An 8928-nucleotide genomic window follows, 5' to 3' on the forward strand; every position below is an offset into this window, starting at 1 on the left:
CCTTCGCAACAATGCCAAGACTGCCTACCTCACTTAAGGCAACCCCCATTACGGCTGTTTTCAATGAGCTTCAGCTTTAATCACTTTAAAAAGTGTCTTTACAATGCTAATGCTAAAACACTATTTGATAGAAGCATATCTTGGGTACATGGTCTCTAGGCTAAGTTGTTTGAGGTAAGCAATTTATTTAGTTAAGTTGACAAAGATGTATGTACATATTTTGAACAATTGTTTCCAAAATATAGTATTTCTGTATTCTCCCTCAGTTTTTTGTTTACTGCTGAGAAATCTAATAGTAAAATTAATTCCTTTCCTAAAAATCTTTGTTTACCACTAATATCATTTGAACTTAAGTGATACCAGTATGTATTTTATCATATAAGTTTAATAAAGATCAGTTCTTAAAAACCTCAGCTACTCAGAACAAAATAATGTTTGTTGTTTGTTTTTAATGAAAGAGAACAGGAATCAAATTTTCAAAATAGATATTGTAAAGTTAATTAATTAATACTACTTATGACTTAGAGAAATGTGCCCTAGGTCCTCATACAGAGTTTATTTATTCTTGTTTTAGAGGCTGTTCTAATAAGCTTAGCATTTGGTATTAGCCTATACTTGATTTTCAGCTGGAAATTCAAAGGATTTTTTGATAAAAAAAATTCTTACAATGAACTGCTGCCCCTAATGGCAGACAAAAGCAACTATGAAAAGCAGGCACAAGAAACCCAAAAGCCCATCTGTCTGTGCCTACTGGAAGCCAGTCTCTGCACACATCAGGGGGTCAGCAGGACTTATCCTACACCATTCCAAAAACAAAACAATACAAAACAGATGTAGTTCACTGCCCCATGTTCAAGATCATATAAGGATTTACAACAATTTTTTTCTAATATTTTAAATATTGCTAAAAGGAGTAGGCTTGATTTATAACCTCCTGGTCATCATAACTCCTGGATTAAGTGCGTTTCGTGTTTTAACCCCTGTTTAGTCCTACTGGGCCTCAGATGCCAAATCAACGTAATCTCTGCTGCCATCTAAAATGTGGGTGGGAAATTGTGAATTAAAAGGACTTTCTTGAATTTGAATTTTGATGACTTTTAGCTAGACATACCCCCAAAATCCTGTTTAAAATGGTAATAATAACTACTGATAATCAATCCCATACATCTGTCTTTTTTTATTTTCGTTTGCACACACCTCGATTATAAAAAGTGAAAATGATGCATTTCTTACTTAGGACACTTGCCTTCTCCCTTTTGCCTACCATTCTATTTCTATGGAAAAAAGTCGTCCTTTCCTCCCCAAAGCCAGAAATTTGGAGAGGAGTGATAGGTCTTGGTTCACCGCCTCTTTCTCCTGTGATCCAGAGAAGGGGCTCCTTTGATCAGTGAGAGCTGTCACTGATTGGTCCGCAGTTCTAGGGAGCGGGGCCAGGACAAAATCCTCTGCACAGGCGCAGTGTGGACCTGGAGCACTGACTGTTGGCTGGCATCTGTGGGAGTACTAAAGGCTGCTCTTCTAACAGGCCCCAACAGGTCCCGGGTTTCAGTTAAGTGGGTCCTCCATCCAGTGGGTGGAGGAGGCTCACTGTTTTATATGTGCCCTGAAAAGATTTGGAAGTATAAGTACCTACTGCTGGCTGGACAGTGTGCTTCGAAGTCTCCTAAGCAGATCTCCCCAGCACTGGGTCCCAAAAGCTTAATGCGGGTGGGAGCGAATCCTCATCTAAGCCACATGAATGACCAGACATTTAAGTGTGATTTGCCTGGATAGTGAACTAAGATCACCATGCGGCTAGTGATTTTCGAATCTTTCTTATCAAGCAAAATCCAGAGAGCCGAGAATCGGACCTCCCTAACTCAGGACTTCCCCATCCAAGTCTCTTATCCCTGTAGGAAACAGCCAAAGGTTCTCAACTCGGGTCTTCTCATTCCAAATTCAGCCCTCTCACAAGTAGCACCAGGTGCAATCAGAGCCAAGTTTGTAAGAATAATAGGTGGGAAGAGGGGGTGGAAATAGAGGAATACAATGTGCCTTTGTACTGATTGTTTTCTCTATTATTAGAATCCCTGATTAAAGTAGTAAAAAAGTTATTTCAGAGTACTCATTCTCAAGTGTGGGTGATTTCGTACCACCACTACCCCAGGGGCCATTTGGCAAGTTCCTCAGAAATTGATGATTGTCACAACTGGTGGATAAAGGCCAGAAATGCTGCTAACCGTGTCTGCAATGCACAGAACAACCCCACAATGAAGAATGCTGGGCCCAAAATGGCAATAGCACTGAGAAACCCTGTTTAAGAAGCTTCATGAAACATAGGCGCTGAATATAAATGCAGCATACCAAATAAATGCCTCAGAACCTCAGACTGGTGAGAAGCGGAACCATCCCTATAGTATGATTATTGCAACTTTCTCATCACTCTTGTGGGTCTGTCAGCCTGCGCGGGTCAACACCTAAACTGACAGGTGGGTAAAGCTTGTATTGGCCCCTCTCTATTGTTTCTATCTTCTCCCCTTTCAACATCCTCAGCCCATGTACACTGCCTACCCTTCCATACACTACTTGGAGACATTATAGCTCCTCCACGCCTCAAGTCAGTCTTGTCCAGTCTCTGAACCAACACTGAAGAGGACTGAAAAAAAAACCCTGGCAAATTAATAATAGTTTTTGCTCCCAAAAAAGTTTCCCAAAACTAGAAAGGGTGCCTTTATTATGCTAGCTAGCTGTTTTACATATTGTAACTCATTAAATTTAACAACAATCTTATGAGATGCATATGATTTCCACTTTAAAGTTAAAGAAACTAAGACTCAGAGAGGTTACATAATATACCCACTTCCCTAAAGATAGCGAGAGGCTGATATTCATATCTTTTCTGTATTAATTCCAAAGCATACTCTTATGACGATTTTAGTCTGTAGCTGACTTTCCTATTCTAAAGTTATATCAAACTGGATCCAAGCTATTTTTCAAATTTATATTTTAAATTATTGGAAGTAAATTCAGAAGCCAAATAAATCGTCAGTGTCTTCCTTGGTCTGTGTTTTAGTTAAGATATTTGATTGCAAGTTACAGAAACTATTTCCATCTAGATAAAATAAATCGGGATAATTTATTAGAAGAATGTAGAGATTCTCATAAAAACTAAGGAGGAAAAAAAACTAGAAGGCCACTGTTGCTTTTTTTTACTTTTACTTCAGATAACTTTTATCTGTTTTCTCTCCTTCTTTGATTGTAAGGGAATATGGCTGCCCTATAGCCCCTAATATTGAGTATTTTCAGTCCACTCTTATTTTCTCTCTTTTTTTCCTTTTTCTCTTTCTCTCTCTTCCAAATACTGGAATAGAGAATATTCCCAGTTTGAGACAAATTTCAACCCTGATAGAGTTAGTCCTTCCCAAGGAGAAGAGTCATGGAGAACAAACAGGAACAGGAACGCTATCTCCTGTAGATGAGGAGAGGAGAATAGTTCCCAGAAAATTGGAAGAGTCATTGGGTCATGGGCTCGGCTAGCCCAATACACGACAGTGTCTAATACTCCAGAGCCCTTTTGTGAGCTGAGCATCAGCCCAGAACTGACCGTTGCTTTGCCCTTTACAGAGAATTGTGTAAGGCCAACTGAAAGAATTTACACAGTGAAAAAAGATAATAATTTATTCTGGTTTCCTCTGAATTTCGATGAGTGCAATAAACAGAACAGTGAACTGATTAGAAGGCCCTCTGCTTTCTCAACTATTGAGACTGTGAGCCTTACTACTTCACACTTCTTTAGAGGTTTATTTGTCATTTGAACTCATGTCGGAGCTAATGGTCATGTTAGTCCTCTAAGGCCCTGCACAAGTCTCAGAATCAGGCCAAGGGTTGACTAAAAATGGGCAACTTTCTCTCTGTAGAACATACAGATGCACCTTACATAGAAAAGAACTTAACTGACTATTTAAATGCAATCTGAGAGTAATCTTACTAGTGGACACAGAGTCTTTCTCCTATTTTCCAATACCACCTTATTTATTCTTATTAAGGATGCCTGAAAACACAGATTTTAAAAATGAGGGCAAATGACTAGATATTTCACTTCTAAGGTTTTAGATGCACACAGACAGCCATTTCGGTCAAAATCGTAACAGCAAGTCTTGCCTTCTCCCCTACCCTCACACTCAGGTTGGCCTTCTAAGCCAAACTGCTTCTTGGCTATTGTAAAAATAAAAGGAAATACATTAGACACTAGCAAATGGTGTTGAGAAGTAAAATAAATACATTGAATAGAGAACAAGTCAGGGCAAGTAAGGACATTTTCTCTTCCACCTTACACAATACAGATAGATAGCTGAAGAGCTACTGCAGATGTCGTAAAGTGGCTATATTTTTGCCCCTACTCATTATAGCTTTTAGTGAATAGTCTCTCTGTTGTCTTAAGCCATTTGTCTTTAGAGAAACATGACTCTATTTCGGTTTATTTATCTCTTTAGAAATGGGAAAACATAAACTTTTGCACTATAATAAATTTTCTCACTTTTAATAGTTCAAGTGGTTCAACAATGAAATTAAAGTTAAGCATTATTTTTATCTCTTGGATTTTTGTCATTTTGAGTATTCTTAGAATCATTTAATGTCATGATCCCTAAGAATGGCCTCAATTCAATTACCTGTCTACAGAAGAGGTTTTTCTCAAACTTTAGACAGTTAAAAGTGGACTAGAAATGAATTTAATCATCTCTTTTCTCTAAAAGTATAAAGAAAGCAGGTATTTTGAGATATCTAATTTCTAACTCACCCATGCAAATTTCAAAATATAGAAAAAGCAAAAGCAGACAGGACTAAAGTTGTCCCAAAATAAGTTTTTTCTAGGACAAGAGGAACTAAATAACTCCAAATTGTTCTTAATATAAAATTTAACTGGAAAATATAAAGTTGAAAGAATTTTGGATGCACCTAGAATATGATTTAGTGACACTTTTACTATTCAGGCAGAGAATTAGTTTTTCTATATTTTCATATAAAGAGATTAGCATTGGGTTCATATACTCCATCTGCCTTGACCTGATTCCTGAGATTTATAGTAAAGAGGTATTTCAGATAAACACAGACTCTCCATTCCTGGACAGAACTTCTACCCTGACTCTCCAATGAGCTGAGAGGGACAAAGCATCTGAAGGTTCCTTTCTCACCCTTGAATTCAAGACCACAGCTATATAGCCTGCTTGCTTATTGTCCCTGAGCTTTCCAGATTCAAAGGGAACTCTTGGGAGGAAGGCATTTCAAAAGGGAAAATAGAGTGAAAAAGCACTCAGAAGTACCCACAAAAGCGCTCACTCAAAATACTTCCAAAAACACAAACCATTAGCCACTGCCTTCCTCCCCAAATCGAATCTCCAATTGAAATCTCTGAAAGTAATATCCTCATATTCCTATCAAAGACCCTATATAAAAACTTCTGATGCCCAGGGTGAAGAAGTGAGGAAAAGAAATGTCTATCTCACTCTCTAGATGAAAGAATTTCCTATATCCCAATTTTTCCCTGTATGAACCATAAACCTTTAATGAATTGACTGGTGTTCTGGGCTAATCTCTTCCCATGAGTCATATCCAATTTGCCACCAAAATGTCATCTCATTTTGATTCAGCATGTCTAACTTAGATTGTAGGCTTTCATTTCTTACTAGATTATAAACCACTTGAAGACAGAATCTTTGTCTACTGCAGTTCAGTGGTTAACAGCACAGACTGACTAGCTTTCTATTTTGTTACTTTGCCTCTGAGTGCCTCGGTTTCCTCATTTGTAAGATGAATGGGGATATTGCTGTTAAGTGCCTCTTGGCAAAGCAGAGGATCAAATGAGGTAATACGTGTGAAGAACTCAGAGCACCATGAGCCATGGTTAGTGGTCAACCATTGCTAGCTGGTATCAGTTCTCTTGAGTGTAGCACGTAGTGGGCGCCATTCTGTGTTTGATGAATGAATGAACCAGAGGGGTATTCAAGTTCTTTCTCAGGAGAATATCTGACGTTATCAAAGAAGACTTTGGTTATTCTACAGAACTCTTTTGTGGCCTGAGAAAGGCATATCCAGAGAGAGTGGCAAAACATAGAAATGTTCACAAACAAAAGTTTCGGACCCACCCTAATAGATTCCACGTTTTCCTTGTTATTTTTTTTATTCACTGTTTAGAGCCCAAGAAAAATTTCCTTTTGAAGAAAACAGAAAGAATTCAGAGTTAGGATGAAGATAATGTAAAAGGGAGAAGTCTTGAGTCTTTCGTAGGTACTCCTCATTTCCTATCCAGCCTGAAAAATTGTCTCTATGCAGGAAAGAAATGAGATATAGAGAAAATTAAGAATGCAAGGGGAAAATTGATTTTGGTTTTTATGAGCACTTGAGTAATATCTCAAAAAATTTAGAGGTCATCTAAAAGTACATCCTTTTATTTATGATTTTACTTCCTGAATAAAATATTGTCTGTATTAATCCCATCTGGAATTATAGGGCCTCTCTATGTTTGAAACTAAGAATACAAACACTAACTAAAGAAAAATATATGGACAAACATAAATTAGATGTTTTCCCCATTGGGATGCATCCGTGCATTATAGTTTACAAAATTAAGTTGTATCACTACTGCCATCCTGTGATAGAATGGTTTTTAGTGAAGACAACCTAAAAAGAAAGTAAAAATCTCAGAACACAAGGAGCTTTCAAGGAAAAAGGCTGAATCTTTATTTTCTCTGCCTATCAAGCATTGTCACCATTTCTGATGCTCATGATCAAAGCAAAGGTTTGGGAAGCACTCTTTCTTCATATAGAAACAGCAGGGAGGTGGAATGCAGAACACTGAAAAGAACATGAAGACAGTATCCAGCTATTTTTCTCAGTTCTAATAAAAAAGTTATTCTATTTTGTCTCACTTTAGATGTAAAAGCTCTAATTTTAGAATGTTATACCCCTACCCAGCCCCACCTGTCCAGCCCCCTGTCTAGAATCCTCTGCTCCATAATGGGTTGCTGTCACACAAGCATCATTCTTCCCTTCTATATTTCCAAACGGCTTATCTCCCCGACTGAACTGGGGCATCCCCAGTCAGTTTCACTTTGCTTTTGATGCTTTGGCCTCTGTCTTATTGGAAAGTACTTCCATTACTTTTGAGTCACCTTGAAATTTAAAGAGTATGTCTCCTATATACTTTTACAAACCATTGAGTCAATTCTTGACCTAGCTCTGAACAGATACCTCTCTCTTCCTCCACCTAAATGCACTGTCTGACATAATTGGGAAGTGTGTAAAGTGCCCCTCAACGTGCTCCCTTTTGCCCTTTCCCCAACCCAAATCCTCCATCCCAACCTTTCACTACCTATAAAGTGCCCCCTGGCTTCCCCTTCTTCCCACCACACCTAATCCTAAGCCATTCTCCTCTGTCAAGCTGCTCTCAGAACTCAGCTTGTATAAAGAAGAGAAACTAATTCACATTAAGCTTCTAATAATGACTAATAATGAATCCTCTGTTTTATTTTTGCCACGAGATATTTATGTCAATGGGAAAATGGACTTAAATTAAAGAAATTAATATATCCTACTGTATTATGGGATCCTTTTAGCTGTTCCTGCAACCTCCAACCTCCACACTTTCTTATCAGATTTTTCATCTACACATCACGAGTCAGTGACAAGTGTTACCTCCTGGGAGGCATTACCCGAAACACAAAGAAACAGACTTACAATGTTTTTGAGCTTCTAAATAAATTTTGAAAAATTGTAACAAATACTTAAAAGTCATGGATTTTTATTTACAAACTTATGTTTGTTTGTTTGTTTGTTTTAGTTGCAAGCCTAAGCCCTAAAGAATACAGAGCATAAAATGTTAGCGTCTTCAAATAAAAAAAAAAGAGAGAGAGAGAGAGAGAGAATATATGAAATGCCAGGGTCTCCACCGATTTAGATTAGATTGGCTGGGAGCGAATTAAGGTCAAAAAAGAAAAAAATAGGTGTAAACTTTCTGGTGGATCTTTCAGTCTTCTGCTAAACTGGGGAAGAGAAGGCAAAAGAGACAGAGGGGACAGGAGTACCAGACACAACTGGAGAATTTAAGAACGAAGGATCCCAGTCAGTGCCTTACGTCCTAGGGAAGTATGAATGGTTCCCTTCACCAGCATGGTAGAACAGCAGGTGAGTAGAGTTTAGAGTAAGATGTGTTTTGGCAGAAATAGGAATTAAGACAGAGCCCCCACTACCACCACCGAAAAAAATGTGAGCGGTTCCTCAGAAGGTCTTGGAAGTAAGCTGCAAAGACCTATAAACCTGAAAAACAAAGAGAATGTAAATATGTGTAACTATGGCCAGATGACATAGAGTGAACAAAGATATTTCAGTGGATATTGGTGGAAACAGAGACCAGTGACTAAGAGCCATTACAGATGATGTACATCTCAACCAAAGCCATAATACCTAAGATCCAGATGACTCTTCCAACATCTGGATACCTCATAACTCCCTTCTCTTCCACCCACATCAACATCCAGAATCGAGAAAGAGGGGACTTCCTAAACTGATTGAGTTTATACCCACAAAGACCTAGAAAACCTAAAAATGACAGAATTTATCTGTAACTAACTAGATTAAATAGGCAGATTGGTGGCTTGAGATAAAAGAGAGATTGTTGTGTTAAAAAATAAGAAAGTTACATTTATATTTTTTCTTTTTTTATTATTATTATTTTTTATGGTGACATTGGTTAATGAAATCCAATGTTTCAGCTGTATACTTTAACAGTAAGGCATATATATATTTACATATGTGTTCACCTCTCATAGTTAGATTTCTTTCTGTCACCACATATATGACCCCCTTTACTCATCTACCTCCCCCATCCTCTCCCACCCTCTACCCTCTGGCAACTACTAATCTATAGTCCATGTCCATGAGTCTCTGTTTGTC

The sequence above is a fragment of the Pteropus alecto genome, unplaced genomic scaffold (genome assembly GCF_000325575.1).
Source record: "Pteropus alecto unplaced genomic scaffold, ASM32557v1 scaffold117, whole genome shotgun sequence".
Taxonomy (NCBI): Eukaryota; Metazoa; Chordata; class Mammalia; order Chiroptera; family Pteropodidae; genus Pteropus; species Pteropus alecto.